Source organism: Mauremys reevesii, linkage group 4 (assembly GCF_016161935.1).
Source record: "Mauremys reevesii isolate NIE-2019 linkage group 4, ASM1616193v1, whole genome shotgun sequence".
Classification (NCBI taxonomy): domain Eukaryota; kingdom Metazoa; phylum Chordata; order Testudines; family Geoemydidae; genus Mauremys; species Mauremys reevesii.
In genome coordinates, this window is record NC_052626.1 from 81,771,750 (window position 1) to 81,795,918 (window position 24,169).

At 42.6% G+C, this 24,169-nt stretch overlaps 1 long non-coding RNA gene across 1 annotated transcript; it reads right to left on the reverse strand.

Moving 5' to 3' along the window:
- Positions 1 to 19,496: 19,496 nt before the first annotated feature.
- Positions 19,497 to 23,642, reverse strand: LOC120402861. Its single transcript, XR_005597331.1, has 3 exons — positions 23,292 to 23,642; positions 22,184 to 22,319; positions 19,497 to 20,160 (listed from the first exon to the last, which is right to left on the reverse strand). It is a non-coding gene; the product is annotated as an uncharacterized LOC120402861 (long non-coding RNA).
- Between the last annotated feature and the right edge of the window lie 527 nt (positions 23,643 to 24,169).

The following is a 24,169-nucleotide window of genomic DNA, read 5'->3' on the forward strand; positions in this document are numbered from 1 at the left end:
GACAGAAAGAAGTCCGGGATGGGTGAAAGCTGAGTCTAGAGGGTGGGCAGAAGAGTGTTTGAATTAGAGGAGAGAAGGCAGATCCCTTGGAAAGGAGTTGGGCCCAGTTTGAAATTGGGGCAAATACTTTGTTTTGTTTGCTATGAACTTGGATACTCTGGAAGGAAGTGAGACTAACTGTGGTTTAACTGGAGGGCTAAGTCACTGAAGCCGCCTGGAAGGCATTGGTGGCTGGGCAGTCGTGGAAGATGGCAGGGAACCTAAGACAGATCTGTGTCAACACCCCACTGTGATATGAGGGAGCGCTCCAGGACAGTGAGTTTTGATACATCCCACAATAAACAAATCCATTATCAATTACTGTATAATTATTGACATTATGTCGCACATCACAGAAACTTGACATGTGGTAACAATGGGGATAAAACGTAGGCATACTCCTGCCCCAAAGTCACTTAAAAGTTTCCTTTAGCTATCAGTAAGGCCAAGATTTAGTCATGGGTATTTTTAGTTAAAGTTGTGGACAGGTCACAGGCAGTAAACAAAAATTCACAGCCCATGACCTGTCTATGACTTGTACTACATACCCCTGACTAAATCGTGGGGGGAGGGAGCTTCAGGGGTGCCACGGGTGCTCTGAGGCAGGGGGTGACCCAGAGGCACCATGGGTGCTCTGGGGGAAGGGGCGGCACGAGGGTGCCATGGGTGCTGGGGAGGGTACAGTGGCACACGGCCCAGGACTGCTGCTGGTGCTTGGGGGGGGGGAAACCGTGTGGCCCAGGACTGCTGCTGGTGCTCGAGTGGGGGGCACATGGCTCAGGGGAGGGCACGGTGGCTCAAGATTGCCCCAGCAGTAGCTGGTGCAATTGGCCCAGGGGCCTCCCAAGCTGCTTGGGCGGCCCAGGGGTCAGTCACACAGCCGCTGCAGAAGTCACAGAGGTCCCAGAAAGTCATAGAATCCATTACCTCCATGACAGACTCGCAGCATTAGCTATCAGTATGTATGGCACTCAGCTGAGAAGTTCTGACTCTATGTGGTAGAGGCCAGCGGTACACTGCAGCCTGATCACTAAAGTGCTCCATGTGTATGTGTACACAGCCCATGGCAGCAAGCCTCCCAGCTTGGGTAAACAGACGGACTTGCAGGGCTCATGTTAGCATACCAAAAATAGCTGTGTAGACATTGTGTCTCAGGCTGGAGCTTGGGCTCTGAAGTTGAGGGTGAGGGTGGGCTTTAGACCCTGATCGCTAGCATGAGCCACAACGTCCAAGCTCTGTCTACACAGCTATTTTTAATGCAGTAGCCTGAGTTTGACCATCCAGGCTGGGAGGCTTGTGCTGTGGGCTGTGTACTCGTACCCTAAGTGTCCAGTCATTTAATTTCTTTGCCACACAGGCTACTTAAGCCCAGCCTTTGCCCTCATGTTCTTCCTGGCTATGTCCCTAGTGCAGTATTACCAACTCTCTCATGATATTTGGTGGTTTTCATCAAGCCCCTGGAGTCACGTGATTTTGTGAGAATCTCAGCTTTTTTCTAAAAAGAAAGTATATTTCTGCCCCTCATGGTTGTAGGGGGAAAATCTGAAAAGGTGACCTGAGTGCAGTCTCAAGGCTCAGAACACAGAAGCCCAAAATGTAGTATTTTTAAGCCACTCTCATGCTTTTTTGGCCCAAACTTTTGAAGCTGGCAATATTTTACTGCTTGTATGATAGTGTGAAGTTTATAAAAGAAGCAAACCAGCACTTCTGAACCATCCTGAAGGGGGAAAGGATGAAGTTGTTACAATGGCTTAATGTAAATATCAGTGCTCTAATGTAGTGGTTCTCAACCAGGGGTACGTGTACCTCTGGGAGTATACACAGGTTTTCCATCAACTCATTTGGTCATTTGCCTCATTTTACAATGGGCTACATAAAATGCACTAGCAAAGTCAGTACAAACTAAAATTTCATACAGACAAAGGACTTGTTTGTACGGCAAGCTGTCAGTACAATATTTATCTTCCAATTGATTTATTTTATAATTATAGGCAGCCCTCGGACTTACCACATAATTTTTTCCTGAAAATTGCGTCGTAATTCGAAATGTCGTAACTTGGAACTGCAATCAACTCCACGGCGGGACCGAGTGTCGTAAAGTCAAAACCAATTGTCGTAAGTCAAATCAAGGTGTCAATTCAGAAGCATCGTAAGTGCCATTTATCGTAAGTCGAACGTCATAAAGTCGAGGATTACCTGCATATGGTAAAAATGAGAATGTAAGTAATTTTGTGTTTTTATGTCTGATTTTGTAAGCAAGTAATTTTAAAGGGAGGTGAAACTTGGGATTACACAAGACAAATCAGATTCCTGAAAGGGCTACAATAGTCTGGAAAGGTTGAGAGCTACGTTCCCTGTAAGCTACACAGCCGTGTGGCAGCACAGCAGCCTATTACGCACGTACTCAGGGAACCCAGCCCTGGCAGACCTGCTTCAGCCATGGGAGTGGCGCCCCGCTGCAGACCCAAACCCAGCCCTGGCCTGGACCTGCTATGCCAGAGGAGAGGTGCCCCTCCCCTGGCCCGAACCTACCCCAGCTCCCGAGCTGCCACAGCCAGGGGACAGGTGCCCTGAACCAGGCCCGGTGAAGGACATAAATCCACACCGTGTAGAGGTCAAGCATAGGAGTTTATTACACACAACGCTGGCAGAGAGTCACCTTGTTTATTAGGCTCAGAGACACTATCAATCAATTGATTACAATGGAATATATGGATTTTTCATGGGCGGGGGAAAGTGACAGAGTAGGCAGTTCCAAACCCTAGGATAGGTTTTGCAGCAAGACAAGATAGCATATTAGCCAAGGGTTAACAGGTTACATAATGTCTCCGCCCAAGGTCTCAAGTTAACATTTAATTAATACTTTGATAAAATGTTATTAGTATAAAATATACATATTGAATTCTGATATGGGGTCCACAGGAATGGGTAGCTCCTCTGATTGTCCAGCAGATACATTCCTAAGGGTTAAAGCAAAGAAACAGTGAAAGTATATGACAATAAAGATTTTTTCCTTTGTGTTCTAAGGCAGGCATTGGTCCCTTGGAAGGGGAGGTGGGAGGATGCCATATCTTATACTGACCTGTGCCAACTTTTCATAAACTCAAGGTTGGATCTGTGGGAAGACTGTAGCCCTACAGAAGAAACTAACACAATAGGAACAGGGATCCTTTGTTCAATCTGCAACTCTGAATAAGACACAATTATTTAGTTCTTAGCTCCAGCACCTGGCAATTTGCTGACTAGTCTTATTTTAGCAAAACAAGATTATGCGTTTACTCCAGCTTTCTCTTAGCTGATCACTATTTGCTAGGCCTCTGGTCTCTTGACCAAACTCTGGACGTTGGGTCTGAAACAGAGCTGGCACAATCCATATACCTGGTTGTTATATAAAACGCACATGGATTTTAACCCTTCACCCAGCCTGGACCTGCCATGGCTGGGGGAGAAGTGCCTGTCCCCCGGACCTGCTGCAGCCGGGGGACAGGCGTCCCAGCCCCAACCCAGCCCGGCCCCCAACCTGCCGTGGCTGGGGCAGAGGCACCTATCCCGTGTCCCCAGCGCTAGAACTGCCACGGCAGGGAGAGGCGCCTTTCCCCTCTGAGCCCTGTTGCTGCTGTGGGGAGAGAGATCTGGAGGAAGTCCTCTCTCCTTGTCATAGCCCTGGGGTAGCCTGCACCCCAAACCCCTCATCTCCGGACCCACCCCAGAGCCTGCACCCCCAGCCAGAGCCCTCATCCACCCACCCCAACACTGAGCCCCTCATCCCCAGCCCACCACAGAGCCTGCACCTCAACCCTCTGCCCCAGCCCTGAGGCCCTCATCTCCGGCCCCACCCCAGAGCTTGCACCCCCAGTTGGAGCCCCCTTCCACACTCCGGACACCTCGGCCCCACCCCCTCCACATGAATTTTGTTATGAATTTTTGACACATCACCGCCATATTGGTGCACATAACAAAATTCATTCTGCGTACTTGTGGGAAAAAATTAGAGCGAACACTGGTTGAGAGTCACTACGCTAATGTTTGGTAGTGGACGTGCAAGAATAAAGGGTATGCACGTAATTAAATGCATTACTTTGGATATTAATTCATTTCAGCAATGGTGTATTCAGATACTGCTACAAAGCAATAGAGAATATTCCTTAAATAAACGGAACATTGGTGCTGGGTTTTGAAACAAAGGTCACTAATTGGCTAGATTTGGTCTAGATTTTGACTTGCAAGACTCATGAGCGAAACTTCCCCAGAAAAGGCGACTTGTCTGTGGATTAGCGTTGAGGGGAAGTATTGAATTGCCATTTCTTTTTTGTATCTAGAATAATGAATAACTGATGATATGCAGTTTAGCCAGGCTACATCAAGTTAACAATTTCTAATCCTGACTCTCACGCTGTGCCTTCCTCTGTTGCCTTGGGTGAGTTACTTAATCTTTCTGCCATCTGTACAATGGGGATAATACTCACCTAGCTCACAAGGGGAGTGGGAGGATTGATTGGTTAATGTTTTTAGAGGGCTTTCAGGATGAAAAGCCCTTTGTAAATGCGAGGTAATTATCTTCAGTGGGGATTACATTTTTATTGCGTAGTAAATGAAACCAGGGGGCCTCTCTTGCAATCTTTATCCTAGCTAATCCTGTTGAAGTTAGTGGGAGAAGGTTCTGCAGATTTCATCTTACCTCACAGAGACTAGTACTACCTAGTCCAGCTTCCATTAACATAAATGGCTGTTTTGACATTGACTTCAGTGGAAGTAAGAAGGTGCAGTACTCTCTGAATACAGATCGCACACATTCCTGTGTAGCTAGCCACTGTAACAGTCTGCGAGGAATGTTCCACTTATGGCAGTTTTTTCATCCTGGTAGTCTCATAAAGAGCATTTTCCATTGCAAATCACACACTAAATCAGCTGCCTGGCTCACACATAAAGAGAGTGCTGAATTAGCATGAGATGACCCAAGAATGCAAAGGGATTTCTTTCATTACCAGAGGCCTGATGCAGGGAAGAAGAGAAGATGGGTTTCCTAGACAACCACCGGTGCTGCTGTGTAAGTGAAGCAAGGCATAGAGACTGAAAAGAGAGTTTATCAAGGGCAGGAATCAGTTTGGAAGGAGGTCTGAATAGAAAACATTGAATTTTGTTTTAAAATGTAAAATATATCAAACTTTAACTCTTCATGGACATCACTTAAAGGATGCTAGGAAGCAATAATGACAATTTCAGAACTGCAAGTATAGGAAATACAGTGTAAAGCATACGCCTACATATGTCACCTCCCCATATGTATGCACTCATAAATGCTCACATATACACCATCCTTTCCCCATCCACCTCAGCTTTGTTACCAAGCTCACACCCAGATAGCCTTAATTCATCTGTCTGATGCCAATGTTCCTATGTCAATGTTTATTTCCTCCTGTTTGTGATTTGGGGTCTAGCATTATGTCCCCTTAGTAACCTTAACTAGTCATTACAAATGTGTGTGTTTGAAATGTTAGAATTGTGAACTGGAATTCATTGTCATTAGTAATTATTTTCTGATGGATATACTATATACCCCTTAGTTTTTAAAGATACATTTAATTTGCACGTGTGTCAAATGAAAAATCTGTGTATAATGTATGTGGAAATAGGTTAACTGTGAATGTTATACTATTTGGAAATGTCATTGTTAGCGCTCTAGATTTTCAGCTCATGAATGTGAGCTGCCTGTTGTTTTGATTTTGCAGTGCAGTATATTATTTATGGTGAAGATTTTATATGTAGCCATTTTGATGAGCTCTGCACTTTTTGTAAGTGATAGTTGCAGAAATGGTCATGTTTGCATTCAGTGATGTACTGGGACCAGATAGTTTATGCCATGCATTGTGATCCCACATTTGTAGTGTAGCATATTTTTGGTGAATTGTTTTGAGACAGAGATCAGTGATGCATTTTAGCAGTGTGGGTGGGCTGATCTCTTATGCGTTATTTTGTATTGTTTCTTGTTACAGATATTTGCATTAATTTATTTGTAAACACTATTCTGTACTGGGCAGAGTTAAGGTTATTTGGGATGCTTTTGGTGATTATGATTCAGTAGGATTGATTGGTTGATTTATTTTGAGAAGCATATAGTTGAGGGAAAGTGATATATGTAGATATGTGGTTTTAGTCTGTATTTCCTGGTTTTGAGGATTTGAGTGAACCACCGGCCCCCAGCGCCCCCAGCCTCCCTGAGTGCCAGGTGGCACAGCCCCAGCACCTGGGACCCCCCCAGCACTGGGCAGCCCCAGGCAGCCCAAGTCCTGGCCGCAGGCTGGCCACGGCCACCCTAGCCCCAGGCCCAGCAAAATTCCCTGAAGAGGAGCAACCATCCTACCTGGGCTGGGGCCAAGGGGAAAGAGCAAGCAGGAAGGGGCCTTACGGGCAGAGTGTGGGTGAGGTCACGCTGGGCTGTTTGGGGAGGCATAACCTTCCGCAGCCTATGATACACACCACCTATGGTTTTAATGCCACTAGTGCACCATAATATATATCCTGTTTTTAAAAAGAGAGGAAATTCTGAGCATGTGACACATGGTTAATCTTTCTATTCACAGATATGATTTTCTAAAATTTATAGGACCTGATTTAGTTTTGCCATTGATTTCAATGGGAACAAACTCAGACCAATATTGTATGTCCTGAGCCAGTTGTTGTTATTATTATTATTAGTTATTGTTATTACTAAAGCACCTGGGGGCATATGATGGTGGCTAATTTAGCTACAACGAATCAGGAAACAGATCTTGGAATCATCGTGGATAGTTCTCTGAAGAGGTCCACACAGTGTGCAGAGGTGGTCAAAAAAGCAAGCAGGATGTTAGGAATCATTAAAAAGGGGATAGAGAATAAGAAGGAGAATATATTATTGCCCTTATATAATTCAATGGTACGCCCACATCTTGAATACTGCATACAGATGTGGTCTCCTCATCTCAAAAAAGATATACTGGCACTAGAAAAGGTTCAGAGAAGGGCAACTAAAATGATGAGGAGTTTGGAACAGGTCCCATATGAGGAGAGATTAAAGAGGCTAGGACTTTTCAGCTTGGAAAAGAGGAGACTAAGGGGGAATATGATAGAGGTATATAAAATCATGAGTGATGTTGAGAAAGTGGATAGGGAAAAGTTATTTACTTATTCCCATAATACAAGAACTAGGGGTCACCAAATGAAATTAATGGGCAGCAGGTTTAAAACAAATAAAGGGAAGTTCTTCTTCACACAGCGCACAGTCAACTTGTGGAACGCCTTACCTGAGGAGGTTGTGAAGGCTAGGACTATAACAGCGTTTAAAAGAGAACTGGATAAATTCATGGAGGTTAAGTCCATTAATGGCTATTAGCCAGGATGGGTAAGGAATGGTGTCCCTAGCCTCTGTTCATCAGAGGATGGAGATGGATGGCAGGAGAGAGATCACTTGATCATTACCTGTTAGGTTCACTCCCTCTGGGGCACCTGGCATTGGCCACTGTTGGTAGACAGGATACTGGGCTAGATGGACCTTTGGTCTGACCCAGTATGGCCATTCTTATGTTCTTATGTTCTAGGAGCCCTAGTCATGGACTAGGAGTTCACGGTGTTAGGTGCTGTACCAAAACGGAACAACCAGTCTCTTCCTCAAAAAGCTTAAAATTTTATGATGGAACTAATGTAAATATAATGTACAAGGCCAGTTATCTGAAGGAATTAGTGTAAATACAGACAAAATACAGATCACCTTTATGTGTGCACAGGAAAAGAAGTGGATAAATGAGGCACAACTGTTATACCCTGCTCTGAATTTCCTTTTGTAAGCCTACAGAATTCCTTCTGGGTCAGAGTTATCAAGCTGCACCTCTTGTGTAGCTTATCATACCTACCAGGGACAGGAGTCTGTGCAGGTGGCAGTGAACAGGGGCCCTGGTCATAAAATCCAGGCACAAAGTGTATCCAATTTTGTCAGAAAAATGAATAGCATCTGAATGTTCCTCGGGGTGTGTATATAAAACAGAACCATGGTCAGACAGGTGAGGATGCTCTGGGGAAATTCAGAGCCATGTCTGGATCAAAACTGCATGGACAGCCCTTCAACTGGTCAGACCAAAACCATGGATCTGAATTGGAGCTTGGAATTGGTTTTTGTGGCTTGGGCCCCCCTCTTAATTATGATATTATGGATTTACACATTGGGTCAGATACTGCTGCTATTAAAATCAATGTCTCTTTGACTTTCATAGGAACAGGATTTGGCCTATGAGAAGGCAAGTCTTGATAGTATGTACTTAAATGAGTTTAAATGCTCTCTGTCTGATCTGTTTCAGGAACAGCATTTTGCAGATTTGTGTTATAGATTTGTGCCCAAGCCTATTAAACAAATAATGGGTTCTCTAAACACATCTCCAGGTTAATGCTTTCAATTTCTGCCCAGAATATCTTACAGTGATGACTGAAAGGGCTTCAGGTGGTTCCTTGCCAATTATTCTTTGTAATGAAGTCAAACCTCATTCCATCTAGTATTAATAAATACTCAGCCAGATGCTTCATGTTGGAAGGAAAATGTATTGCTAGGGGATAATCTGAATCTCTCCTAATAGGGCTCTTATGTTTGCTAATGCATTGTTTTAGTGTTGTGTTGGTTTAGCCAGCCCAACCAATCCTAGAGAGGCACTTCAGTCTAGTCCTAAAATGCATTCATTTATTAAATCAGGTAAATTGCTGTGTTGATTTAAGATGTAATTTCAAAGTTTTGTCTTATCTTTCTCTAAACGTATTTTGTCTCATGACATTTTGCCCTTCTCTCATGGGGTATATGTTTCCTTCATTTTAAAAGAGTTGGTAAAATGGTTTGCTTTGATGGGCATACAGCACAGTTCCTAGCAAGTTCAATGTATACAAGTATATGAGAACATAAGAATGGCCATACTGGGTCACACCAATGAACCACCTAGCCCAGTAGCCTGTCTTCTGACTCTGGCCAGTGCCAGGTGCTTCAGAGGGAATGAACAGAATGGGACAAATTATCAAGTGATCCATCCCATCATCTAATCCCAGCTTCTGGCAGTCAGAGGTTTAGGGACACCAGGAGCATGGATTTGCATCCCTGGCCAACCTGACTAATAGCCATTGATGGAGCCATCCTCCACGAACTTGCCTAATTCTTTTTTTAAACCCAGTTATACTTTTGGCCTTCACAACATCACCTGGCAATGAGTTCCAGCAACTGTGCATTGTGTGAAGAAGTACTTCCTTATGTTTGTTTTAAACCTGCTGGCTATTAATTTCATTGAATGACCCCTTGTCCATATGTTATGTGATGGGGTAAATAACACTTCCTTCTTCACTTTCTCCATACCATTCTTGATATTATAGACTTCTATCATGTCCCCCTTTAGTCATCTCTTTTTCCAAGCTGAACGGTCCCAGTCTTTTTAATCTCTCCTCATATGGAAGCTGTTCTATAATACCAATCATTTTTGTTGCCCTTCTCTATACTTTTTCCAATTTTTTGAGATGGAGTGAGCAGATCTGCATACAGTTTTCAAGGTGTGGTCAGCTTGTTGGTAGTATATTCCTACTGCTCTACTCTTATTATACAAGCATGGAATTTCTATCCAGAGAGATTCTATGGCACTGTTTGATTCATTTAAGATTTGTACTATATTTGACTCTATGCTGTCTTTCACATACAGTGCCACTCTCCTATCAGCGCAAGCTACTCTGTCATTCCTGTGTATTTTGTACCCTGGTATTACCATGTCCATTGATTATCTTCATTCTGACAAGTTTCTGTGATGCCTATCAATATCTTCATTTAATACAGGCACTCAAGTTCATCCAATTTCATATTTAGACTTTGCATTTGTATACAATTTACCAGTGTTTAGTTGTCTGCCTTTATGTAATGTGATTGGGAGTCTTTTTTAATTTGACTGTTTCTCTTCAGTTACAATCTGTACTTTATCAACTTCTATCCTCTCCTCTTTACTAGGATATAGAGTATCCCCTTTAATAAATCCTTCCCTAAGGGATATATCTGCCAAACCATATGTAAGGTTTCTCCCAGCCCTTAGCTTAAAAACTCATGTATGACCTTTTTAATGTTACATGCCAGCAATTTGGTTCCATTTTAGTTAAGGTGGAACCCATCCTTCCTGTCTAGGCTCCTCCTTTCCCAAAAAGTTCCCCAGTTCCTAATAAACCTAAATCCTTCCTCCCAACACCATTGTCTTGTCCATGCATTGACACCCTGATGTTCTGCCTGTCTAACTGAAAGAAGAAGCATTTCAAAAAATGCTTCCATGGAGGTTCTGGTCTTTTATCTCTTATCTAGCAGCCTAAATTTGGTCTCCAGGACCTCTCCTATCTTTCCCTGTGTCATTGGTACATACATGTACCACAATAATGGACTCCTCCCCAGCACTGCACTGCACATAAGCCTAGATGTTTCAGCTGGTCTGTAACCTTTGCACCCAGCAGGCAATTTACCATGTGACTCTCCCAGTCATGACAAATCCAACTATCTATCTATATTACTATTACCTGTTTCTTTCAAATAACAGGGGTCTCCTCCCCCAGAAAAGTATACTCAGTGCGAAAGGGTACCATAACATCTGGAAGGAGGGTCCCATAACATCTGGAAGGAGGGTCCCAACTGTGGGGTCATTTCTCTCCACCTCCAGCTTGATGCTCTCCTTCCCAAGGCTTTCATCTTCCTCAACACCACTGAAGCTGTCAGATTTGGGAATGGACAAATGTCCCTGAAAGTCTTCTCGGTGTACCTCATTGTCTCCCTTAGCTCCTCCAGTTCAGCCACTCTTGTCTCAAGAACCATCCTTAGTCTCTGAGGGCCATGCGTTGCTTGTACTGAATGCACACACATGCCACCTGCTCACAAGGCAGGTAATCATACATGCTGCATTCAGTCCACCCTGCTGCTGGACTTCTGCCTGCATTATTTGTACTGTTGCAGGGTTTTTTTGTTTGTTCTTTGCGTTTGTGTTTTTCGTGGGAGAGAGGGGTGAGTTATTGGCCCAAGTTTAGAGAATGTTTGTTAGATGTATCTGGCTCTCATGCCCCTTCTCTAAACTCCCCCACAAAACTCCCCTGTTTGCTAGATCCTCTGATTGTTCTCCCCAAGCTAGCTCCACCCCATTGCCAAGTGATTCTAAAGGCATTAGGGACCAAAGGATGGCAGACTAGGAAGCTCCAACTCTTGCCTACCAGGTTGCTAGGTTCAGCATACAGACCCCCATACAAACCACACTATAAACTTAAATCAAGCAGGCACACATCAACAACCTAACTAACTGATGACAAATTCACCCCAAGGGTCACATAGTTGCTCTTTCTTCACCGGGAGAACTCCCTCGCAAACCTCCCCTGTTTGCTGCTTCTGTTCACTAGCCTGTGATTTTTGTTTTCTGTGTTTAATGTCTTTACATTTTTAAGGAATCTGCCAGTCTTCAGGGGCAACGGCCATTTTTTTTAAGGCAGAGCTGACACAGCATGTTAAAAAGGAGATGCACACACTTTGCTTTCCCATGGAACTTTTCCACTGGTTCTTTCTTAGTCTAAAATAAAGGTCATTATGGTTGCTGTATGAGTATGAAAAAGGAACGAAACCAGTTTGTGAAAGGATTTGCCTTCATGAATGTCTATGCGACTGTTTCTGGGGAAGCAGACAACGTAGGGAGGTTATCAGGGGCGGCTCCAGGCACCAGCGCAGCAAGCACGTGCCTGGGGCGGCAAGCCGCGGGGGGTGGCCTACCAGTCACTGTGAGGGCAGCAGGGAGGGGGCTTTCAGTGGTGCGCCTGCGGGAGGTCCGTCAGTCCCGCGGCTTCGGCGGCAATTTGGCGGTGGGGATGCCGATTGCACAGCACCGGCGGACCTCCCGTAGGCATGCCGCTGAATCTGCGTTACCAGCGGACCGCCCACAGATGTGCTGCTGAAAGCCACCTGCCTGCCATGCTTGGGGTGGCAAAAAACATAGAGCCGCCCCTGGAGGTAATGAACACAGAAGTGTTGACAACTGAACCTAGAAAATACTACTTTAAAGGACAGTCCTTGCATAAATTATTTTCAAAAGAAAACAAGCAAGAACAACAGTTATCCTCACGAGACCAACACGAATGACAGCTTACATTTGATCACATCCAATTAAAATTTTACCTCAGAGTTTGGCATATGTGAGTGCACAGAATAAGTAAATGTCATGTGAAATAGCATCAAAAAAGTTGAAGGGCACTAACAACATGAAGAATGATGCAGGCCTTCAGTTAATAGCTAAAGGTCATTCATGACAGATAGCAGAACAGTACTATGCATCAACTCCTGAAGCTGGCTTGTGTCTAGGCAAGCAGTTTATTGCTGACAACTATGCTATGTATTAGGAATAGGATACCAGTTTTTATGCATTGGTATAAGTGTGAAAGACTTAAAGTTTTTCAATTATGGCTCTTTGAAAGGGATAATAGAAAAATAGTTATGCTAGGTTTCAAAAAATTGGCTAGGCTTGGCCTCCCCCAGCACCAGAGGATTACCTTTTAAAATTCCAGGTGTGTACTGTTCAGACAGATGTGGACTGAGTACTGCATTGGGAGCTAGGACCTCTTTGGTTATACTCCCCAATCCAGCACTAACTCTCTCTGTGACCTTAGGCAAGTACTTTGCATTTCAATAATATCTTTCATGTGAGATCTCATAGCCCTTTTCAAAATATTAATAAATTAATCCTCATAACACCCTTTCAGTGTAGTGTCATTATCCCTATTTTATAATTGAGGGACAGAAAGGTTCTGTTATTTGTCCAAGGTCAGACAGGAAATCTGGGGCAAAGCTGGGACCAGAACCCCACATCCTTATGTGACTAGCCCTATTCGCTAACCACAAGACCATTCTTCCCATGGCTTCCTTTTGCTTTGCCTCATTTCCTCACCAGAATCTTTCATAGATTCTAAGGCTGAAAGAGACCACTGTGATCATCTAGTCTGACCTGCATAACTCAGGCTATAATATTTCCCCAAAATAATTCCTGTTTGAACTAGTGCATAGATTCTTTCAGGATCAGATCCTATAGTAGCCAAGTGGCAAACCATTACACCACATGGCATGATGCAGAATGTTATATAACAAGTCACTTCTACTCTGTTAAAGGATATAAGTAAGTTATCCTAACTGCCTTATATAGAGAGGAAATTGCTAATATGAAATTTAAATAATTTAGTGGCTTCAGGAAATTGTGAAAGAAATAGAAATGGAAATATTTATGAGGCATCTATTTGTTATATTTCTGCAGCCAGCAGAAGAGGCGCTAGATAGATGCACAGGGAGCTGATGGAAACCCAGCTGTCTCCTGTGGTGGCTTTATTGTTCTGGCTGCAAAATTGCAACTAACATGAAACTGAGGCTTTGCACTAGGCAGGGAAGAAGTACAGAGCCACCTTAACACTTACAGGGACAGGGCATCACCATTATTTTAAATTTTATTTTTAAATGAATAGTTTTGTCTCTGATGAAAGAATCTGTCATGAATTTGGTATATCAGCTTTTTGACCCTATAAGGTTAGCACGGAGCAAAGGTCTTTGGCTAAGGTTTGTTGCAATATCTTCTGATGCTTTTGTAAAGTGTAATAATTGAACATATGAGCAAGCGGTTATGTAAATGTACAGTCCTAGAACATTACAATGATAGCAATGCACTGAATTGTTTGATACGTTTTAACCTTCACTGCCTACCAGTAGGTGTCACACTTACACAATATTGGCATAACAGACAAACCCACTTTCTATATCTCCCATTATAAAAGCTCCAAGGCCAAAATCTTTCTCATTTCTTACTTGAGGAAAAATGCCCAGTGACTTCAGTGAAACTTTAGTTTGATAAGGACAGCAGGATTCAGCCCTCAGACTGTACAGTCATTTTTCAGAGTAGAATTACAGTTTAAGATTTCATAGCATAGGAACATAACTGTAGATCAGATTAATGGGCTATCTAGTCTAGCATCTTGTCTCTGACAGTGGCTAGTATCAGATGCTTCAGGGAAAGGTGTGAGAAATCCCACAGTGGACAGTTATGGAATAACCCACTCGTAGAAGTTTCTTTCCGACCTTCTCAGTAAATTTGTTTCTACAAAGTGAAATCTGTTATTGAACTTAGCCAAATATATTTACCTAAATCAGCAACAGTCTTTATAGTATAAGCATCTCTTCTCTGGGATCTCAGTGTGGCCCCGACACATTTATTTTCCATCCCTGGTGGAAAATAAAAGGACTTGAAATTTAAAAAGCAAATACTGTGAAGTGTGTTGTCACAAACCTGGTTGCTCAAGATTTACAAGATAAACTTTTATTGAGGCCCTATTAGTGTCTTTTGGCTATAGCTCTCCCCTGGTGACATTTGCAAACCAGGGTTTGCAGGGTTCCTACATGACAGAGAGGAGCACTGAACTACAGGGGACTATGCCTCCACTTGTGGGTTTTGTGTCTCTAACATGTGGTACCATACCTCAACACTCACTGTCCACCTGGATGTATAAATATAATGTACCCCATGGTAGAGACGAGTCAGATTTGGTGTGATTAATATAACAGGGATTGTTTATTCAGGCCACTGGATGCAGGTAGATCCAGAATGAATAACACACCCTGTGCTGCCTGGTGCCATCATACAGGGTGTCTATTCCATAGCCTGTTGTGGATAACACAGTCATAGAAGAAACTACTCTGCACACAATAGGAAAAGTGCAAGAGAGTGTGGATTGCTGCCTTGCAGCTTCTTGATTTGGCAATAGGACAGATATAAACTGGGAACGGTTCTTTAATTTTTTAAAGACCTCTGGGAGTTTGGCATGAAGAAAGAGGATTGTTTATATAGGGCTGCACAGCTGAGCTGTCCTCCTTCTTGAGGGGCGGGCATCTGCTGTCCTGATTACATGATCACTCACAATGAGATGTTAGGCAAGCTGTTTTATCAGCTGTTACAACTCTGGTGGCTGAAGTGCAAAAATCTTCTCCATCCTGCTAATCAAGTGGGGAATTGTCTGGAGGTATAAACCTTGGAAGGAAGGAATGCAGGGAAGCTGGGGTTCTGCAGCAATTAGAGTTCAATTTATCCCTGTGTGGAATACTTCATAGTAGCTCTAACTGCTAAGGAAATGAATGATCACACTTATTCCATGGTAATATTCTCCTTCCTCCTACTCATTTCCTTAGCAAGATTTCAAAAGTGAATGTTGTGTTGGTGAAAGATGCCAGATTGATGATCCTGGAAGCAGAAGGCTTCTGTTTAAATAGGAGGAATAGGCGCTCACATTGCCTCACCAATGTGCCTCCCTGCTAACCTGGAAGGATCACCTCTAGAGCGTCATTCAGTCAATAGACTTCCTTAACTTTGGTGCACATGCTGATGGTGGTATTTGTATGGTGGAGATCTGTGGCATTGATTCACCAACTCAAGAAGCATATCATTGCTCTTAAAGCACAAGACTAGGAGTCAGGGGGCCTATATTCTATTATTTGCACTGCCATTGACTGGCAATATGACCTTGCTCAAATTACCTACTCTCTCAGTTTCCTACTCTGTAAAGTGGTGATAATATCTACCTCACAGGGGTATCTAAGGCTAAAATTAGGGATTGTAAAGCACTGAACAGTACTGGATGGAAGGTGCTACAAAACTGAAAAGTAGCATTTCAATTTGTCCAACAACTGGTTGTCAGATGGTGAAAAGCTTTCATATCCTGTCATCCTGGAATGGATTCACACAGGTGACATAGGGGCGTGAGACTTTAATTCCCAGTACTAGGCATACAAAATATGATGTTACTGTCATCTTTGTGCTGGTAATACCGGGCTGTACAAGGGGAAAGGAATCATGACTAGATGACCTCCTGAGGTCCTTTCCAACCCTGATATTCTATTATTCTATTCTATGAAGATTATTCCAGGGGAAGCCATAAAGGACATCAGGAGCTTCAATACGTTCTAAAAATACAACAGTTAAAATAGTTAAGATGAGTTACAATAAATGAGATGACTCATCCATTGACAGATTTTCCTTCTCAGAAGACTGAGGATCTATATTTATGCAATATCACAGAGTTACACCAACGCAGAGCTATCAATGACTAATGAAAGTTGAAGCTCTGCAGTAACACACGTAGTTTTCATGTCTCAAGGCTAAGGCTACTGTTTCTATGGGTGCTTTCAATGAGTTAAGTGGTCATGACAGAAAACTCACTCACCTTTGAAATCTGTCTCATTTCATGTGCACCCTAATGGTGTTTTACAGTGGCTCTATACTTATCACCTTTCAATCACTCATTCCTAAGGTTAAGATTTTGTCACAGTTATTTTTAGTAAAAGTCATGGACAGGTTGCATGCAATAAACAAAAATTCACGGGAGCTGTGACCTGTCCTGACTTTTATTAAAAGTAATGGAGGCGGGGAGGAGAATGACCACTGGAGCCCCTGGGGGTGAATGACAGTCCTAGCCCCACCGCCACTTGGTGGGGTGCACAGCCCTGGCTCCAGCCCTGGATGAAGCCGCAGGTCAGGGGTGCACAGCCCTGGCCCTGGACAAAGCCTTGGATCAGGGATGCAGAGCTCTGGCTCCAGAGCTGGCTGAAGCCGTGGGTTGGGGGCACACAGCCCCCACTCCAGCTGCAGCTGTGGGGTGCACAGCCCCTGCTCCAGCCGCAGCTGCAAGAGGAGTGCACAACCATGGCCCTGGCTGAAGCCACAGGGAGCAGAGTGTGGGGCACATAGCCCTGGTTCGGTCTGAAGCCACAGAGAGTAGTGGGGTGGGGAAAAGGGGCACACAGCCCCAGGTCTGGCTGAAGCTCTGGGTTGGGAGCGCACAGCCCCAGCTGTGCCCCCACCGCTGACAGCTGAAGCTGAAGTCATGGAGGTCCAATAAAGTCACAGAATCCATGACTAAATCATATCCTTACTCATTCCCTTTGCTTATTTGGGCCTTCTCCTTTGTGTTTGTTGTTTTTCATTGGGGTTTATGTGGATGGCATTCTACTGGGTTTTTTTATTCTATTAATTTATTTTATTCTGTTGCACAATATACTCAGCTGTGCACTAAATGAATACACTATTATTAATTATTATGATTTGGGAAGATGTGTGAAGTCTCTCTTCACCACAGTACAAACTTGCAGTAAAATGACTGACACAGTGGTAAACACAGCGGTGTCCTGCCTACACTCGTGTTCCCAGATTTGCTAGCACAGGTGGAGAGGCACCAATTGTAATGCACCAGTAGGAAATATCCCCCAAAGTACTAGTATTGGAAAGGCCTATGGCAACTGGAAAACTAGTGAATACTGGACTCACAAGGGCGGGGGAGGCAGGAGTTTGAGACTGACTTTAAAGCTTTGCTTTTAGTTGATTTTCATCCTCAGCTATTTAACACTAATGAGTGTTCTGAATAAAGCATGTAGCTGACAATGATTCAGCCACCTTTCACCCTTCAATTAAGGTATGAGAGATCACAGTCCCTCCAGCAAAGCCAGGGAAAAGCAGATTTGCCATTCCTGATGTTTGCAAGAAAATCGGGGAGGGGAAGGAGAAAGGGATTTCGGACAACACTCCTCTCGGGCTCTCCTTATAGGTCATAAAGAACAAAAAAAAGTTACAAGCTCAATTTTTCAAAAATCCTTTCCAAGTCGCCTTCGAGTGTCTGTGTGCAACATTGTATTTCCTGCAACACCCACAAAACTGCTGCTTTGCTCTCTACAGGCATGGGCAGCTGCCATTATCTCTTACATGATTGCTAATGTGGAGAAGGGAGTGGGCTATGTTACATGTGCCAGATGAAGATAAAGTGGTTACATATACAAGCTTTTTCCAAGCAGTAACTTTGAAGCCTGGAGGTCTCTTGCCTGAGGTGGAAGTGACATCTGGCAGCAGAATGAAAGGATCCCTAGTTTTTGTGAAGTTTGACTTCTATAGAAAACATCCCTCTTCCTGTGTTACTTCATGGCAGCTTCTCTTCTCACCCAACTCCCAAACCTCCACCCCCCATAGTCATGGTTCATTGGCATAGTTTGCATTTGGATGACAAGCTGACACTGGGTTTAAGCCTCATGCACCATGGCAGGCAGACAAAGGAGATAAAAACAACAATAATCAAACAAAACCTATGTTCTTCATTACTTCCCAGAGGGCAGCAGACTTGCACCAAAGCCAGCATGCAAGTACTTTATTCCCTGCTATGCTAATCGATACTCTTTCTCACACCTGAGTGGACAGTAATGTCTCTAGTTAAGACACTTGATTGAAATAAATGGATTCATGAGAGAGCACCTCAGTTAGGAGCTACTAGGCACGAACAGTGTAAGAGAAGGTAAAGTTTTGAAAACAAATTGGTGAGAGTGATTTTTCTTGGACTGAGTCGACCCCTGTTTTAGGGCTATTTATTACTGAATACTCTGGGCTGACTTACAGCCCCAGTGTTAACTCAGTGAAGGCTTTGGACCCCTGGTAATATAAGTCTATGTGAAAGCATTGCCCATGCAAGAACCAGGCATGGAACTCCAGTTGGTGGCTACAACTTTGTACCTCGTAATGTTCCAGATATAGGCTCAAATTCCTAGTAAACATTAAAACAGGCTTATTATGTAAGGCCATAGAAGAAATAACATTTTACAGTAGTAGAAATATGATTAACAACAGTGGAACAGAGTTCCTGCAAGGAGATCTTAGCATTTACAGGCCCAGTTAGAAGATGTATCTCTGTCCTCATGCAGACAAGCCTATCTGAAACTGCAGAGTTGGTCAGCACAAGCAGTAAAAACACCCAAGGCCTGTCTACACTACAACTTCCACTCCTGGTAGCATCTCTAGAGCTGTATTGGTACAGAAAAATGTTACACCAGTAGTAGCAATGATGGGATCCCTAATGGGGTCTTTACTATTATATTGTCTAAGTCTGTTCCATGTATGATGTAGGTGACTATTACCTTGCCTCCTCTGAGGAACCTCGGTGACTTTCCATAGGAAATCACTTGAACATTCTGTCATTACTAAAAAGCGACAAAGAGTCCTGTGGCATCTTATAGACTAACAGACGTATTGGAGCATAAGCTTTCCTGGGTGAATACCCACTTCGTCAGATGAATGTAGTGGCCACTACAGATCCAGACTAACACGGCTACCCCTGTGATACTTGTCATTACTAAGTGATTTTGAAGAAATGCATGTCTTCAGTGTCACCACGAAAGATATTGAGAGATTTCAGTGACTGGAGGAGTAATCCTCATGTGTAGTACAAATGCTATGCCAATAAATGTTATGTAGACCATTCCAGGTAGCAGAAGCTGAGAGAAGAAGGCTCTTGCACCCACAGTAGTGAGACTGTGTGATTGGAGAGAGAGAAGGTCGGGTATTAGATAAACTGAGAAAGAAAGAAAGAAAGAAAACTGTTTGTAGGTCACTTTGCAATGAACAGTGCTATAAAAATGTAGGCTATTATTAGAGCATGTTTACATTGTCAGTTTGGGTGAGGTAAGAAACTGCTTATGGTCTGGCCCAATCCACTTATTTTATTGCACTCTGGGCTTATTCCAAAGCCTGTTAAAGTCAATGGTCTTTGGATGATGCCCTAGGTGAGTGAGGGGGACAGAGATCACCTCATGCTGGTATATAATACACTTTATTTTACACCTGTTATTGTGGTTAAACATTTCTCAAATAATGCAAATAAATAACAAATGCTCATTCATGATGTGTCACTTAAAAATGTTCCTGATAACTCTTTATTGGATTTAGTAGAATAGTTGTTTTTTTCCTGGCTAATGGCAACACTACAAGATTCAGTTAAGTAATATAAGAATTCCCTTGTTCCTCTAGGTTTCCTGTGTTCTCACAGACATTAGCACATGCAGATCCTGGCTTACAGTAATCTTTCTGTGAACAATGAGAGACACCTTCCTCTGACCCACCATAGTTCAGATCTTTCATCCCTTATCACATCGTTCCTTGACATTATCACATTTTGTTTCTGGGTGTTTCTTTTTGATCTGACAGTTTCTGTTCACTGATGACCCGATCCGGAGAGCTGACTTCAGTGGGAGTAGAGTACGCTCAGCATCTCTCAGGAGCAACCCTTAAATAACAGAAACATGTAGTGAGGCCACTATGCAGCAAGGATGGGTTAGAGATTAAGAATAATCTGGGTATGGCCCAAAATTAAATGAATAATATGCCTCAGTCAGTTAGGATGATAATTTAGAATCTGGGGACAAAGGCAGGATGGCTGAAGCATTGAGGTTGGGGGGTAAGGGGCTGCATAATCTCCATCCCAGAATGGTAAAAGAACTGGCACTTGATATTGCAAGTGCAGTAGCAAGGGTTTTTAATAAATCAGGGGTGATAACATATGGTTGGAGAATAGAAAATATAGTACCTACAGCTAAGGAGAAGGGGCAAATGGTCTGGGAAACTATAGCCCTATTAGCCTGATCTCCGTAGTATGTGAAGCTTTAGAACAGATTTTGAAAGAAAGAATAATTAAAGACAGGGAGGTAAATGGAAAATGAAATAAAAAGCAACATGGGTTTACCAACAAAGATACATTGTGCCAGAATAACCTAGTATGTATCTTTCATAAGATAACTGACATTCATGGACATGAAACAAAGCTAATTTATCTGGACTTCAGTAAAGCGTTTAACAATTTCCTATATAGTACCATGTCAAACAGGAGAAAGTGGGCATTAGTACAAAAATTGTAAGTTAGGTAAAGAACTGGCTAATGGGGAGATGACGAGTTGAAAGGAGCCCTATCCGGCTATAGGTTGGCTACTAGGAGAGTTCCTCAAGGATCAGGCTTGGGTTTGATCTTATTTAATGCTTTAATTAATGACCTTGGCACAAAATGAGGGAGTGTATTAATAAAAAATTGGGGAGGCTGGGAATATTATTCAAGAAGAATAAGATGACCTTCAGGAGGGGAGTAATAGAAATAGGATGAAATGTAATACTATGAAGGGTCAGGTCATACTCTTAGACTAATAACAAGAATTTCTGCTATAAACTGGTGGGGGAGTGTCTTCAGTTAAAAATGGCAGTAGGAGAAAGTCTTGAGTACATTAGTCAATCACAAGATGACTATGAGCCACCAATGTAATATGGTGTGGGGAGAGAGGTAAATATGATCCAGGGGTGTATCATGGGAGCTTTCCAGTGAGTAGAGAAAGACAAGTGTTATTGCCATGGTACAAGGCACTGATAAGGTTTCATCTGGAATACTGTGTACAATTCTGGTCACTCGTTCAACAAAGATGAATTCAAACTGGAACAGATGCACATAAGAACTACTAGGATGATCAGGGAATGGAGAGCCTATTTTATGAGAGAAGACTAAAAGAGTTTGGCTTGTTTAATCTACCAAAATGAAGTCTGAGAGGGAATATGGTTGCTTTCAATAAATACATCAGGGAGGGAAGCAAGCTATTTAAAATAAAGGACAATGTGGGCATAAGAACAGATGGATATAAATTGGCCATGAATAAATTTAGGCTGGAAATTTGAAGATGGTTTCTAACCATCAGCAGAATGCAGTACCAGAACAGCCTTCCACTAGGAGTAATGGGCTCAAACAACCTAACTAGCTTAAGACAGAGCTTGTTAAATTTATGAATTGGATTATATGATGGGGTTGCCTGGAGTTGCAGGGGACTGGACTTGATGACTCAAGAGGTTCCTCCTATTCCTTTGTTCTTTTCCCTAATGACATCGGAAGCTGTGCCAATCTGCCTGGAATGCCCAACAACCCATAATGTGCGCTCTTCAAAATGATGAATGGAGCCCTGCAATCGGAACCGAGCTCACTGTAGCTCTAGACGCTGCCTTTTAGCACCTGGTGAAAGATGTCACTCAATGCTATTGCTCTGTATATTAGAAAAGATTTTTCTCTGTAATGTCAATCTGAACTGTGTCATGAAGGTTCACACTTCAGCAACCCAGGGAATTTGACAGGAAAAGGAGAATTGCAAAGGGGATGATTTTTTTTCTTTCACTATTCCTTTGTCTTATAAAGAAGGCCTCAAACTTTCATTCCCCATCTTCTGTGCCCCCCAAATAATTTTTATCTAGTTGTACAATAGAAATCGAAGGTCATGACTTACCTCTTCCTCCTGGAGAATTCTAACAGTTTTGGAGAACCAGGTGTCTGGTAGCACAGCTGAAATTTTAGCTGCTAATCTTCCAAGAAACAGTTTTTATTTTGGGGGAAAGGGAATGTTTGAAGCCACCTTCATATCTCTGTAAAGAGCACAAAAGAATAAAATAGCACTTCATTTTCTTTGCATTGCCATTCGCCTTTAAATCCCAGACTGTTTGCTTTGAATGCTTGCATGTGTGTTCTTGCTTGCAGATGTACACATTTAAAGAATTGCTTTAATTTGTCAAGCTTAATTGTTGTGAGCACTTAAAAAAACCTCATCAAAATAAACTCCACAAAATATAATTGTCTAAAGTCTTTTACCGGTGTATTGATACCAAAGAGACAAATATCACAGCAGACTTAAGTACAATTATTATTAGGTGGAGAAAATTATTCTAGTCTTGCTGAGCAAAGTTGTTAGCAAAAATGACTTTGTTATAAGTAATATTCTGAACTTCAGTGACCAGAGAGGAAAAATTACTCTTCAGAATTGTTCTTTTTGCAATCAGAATTTCTCTTGGAGAGAGAAAAGTAAGCTCCAGATAACTTTTAAAACTGAGATTCATGAAAACATATTTTTTCTTCATTTTTCCAGATTAAGCTAGTGGTCTCTTTAAAGAGTGCTATTGCTTGTAATTATATAATATACTTCAGCCCTAAGGCTTTTAAAATGCATACACTTCAGTAATTTTTGTGACAGTTGTCCTGATCCATTAAAACTCCCCATGAACTCGAATATGTGAATCTCACTAGGAAAATATAAAAATTGCTTTTCTCTACCTTCCTTGTTTTAGGGATTTGGTCTTTAACTATTTCACATTTAAGAGGTCTTTTTGCTGAAAGATGCCAGTGTTCTCATTAGTATTAACTACAGTGAGGGCAATAGTTTCTCCACCATTACAAATAACTTCCATTATTTAAAAAACAAAGCAGAATCCCTGTCACTGTGAGTCAGGAAAGCTGATTTGGCCTGAAAATAGGCACATTTATTTTGAAGGCAAAGGAAAATATTTCTGCAAAGTTTGGATAAAATTAAACAGCTCTTGAGTTACAAATGATTTTAAAATTACCTCAGTTTGAGATGCTGACTTTTTTCTAGCATTTCTTTGTCCCCCTCTACCTCCAAAGCAGCTTGTTACTCCAATTTCAAATCTTCCAAACAGGTGAGTCTCCAAGAATAGTGCATTGGTTCATTTGAAGAAAATAGGTTATAATTAAGCAAAATTAACAACAGTTGCGGTGTTGGATAGTTTGGGGGGCTCAATCCTGCATACATGGATGTCAATGGGAGTTTGCCATTGACTTTAATGACAGTGAAAGTGTCTAATATCTGTTTGTAATGCTTTTGATTTGGCTGACTGTTCTTAAGAATGATGAAGGGTATTTCTATAGCTGAAAACAAAGTTCTCTCTTTCACTCCAGGGGCAGTGGCCTGTGTTTCTGGAGGTAAGGTCCAAGGCCGCATAGGTGGTTATGATAGAGAGATGATAGTGTCTTGATAGGTGCAATGGCTGGAATTTTTAAAGGATCCTACAGGAATTAGGTCTCAATGTATTTCAGTGAGGCTTGGGTGCCTGGGTCCTTTGACAGTCCCATTCAGTCCCATTATAAGGCTGAGTTTGATTTCCCCATGTAACTCCAATAATAAATGAATACATTTCTCATACTAAATAACTCCCTCCCTTCTAAAGTAAATGAAAACTCAGCCCACAAGACTGGGCTGGGCAGTTCATCCCTGCTCTGCCTTCAAGGGGACTGGTATGCTCAGTCCTGACTCTGTGTCCCAGGTCCTGTAGCAACTTTAGAAAAAAACCCACATAAAAACAGCTAGTTTCCCCACTGTCCCCTGGGGTCACCAGCTCTCTATTGGAGGCTTGTGTAAACCTTCCCCTCTTGCCCCTTTCTCCAACTTTCCTTGGAGAGGCTGAGCAGGTTTCTAGGGCTTGGT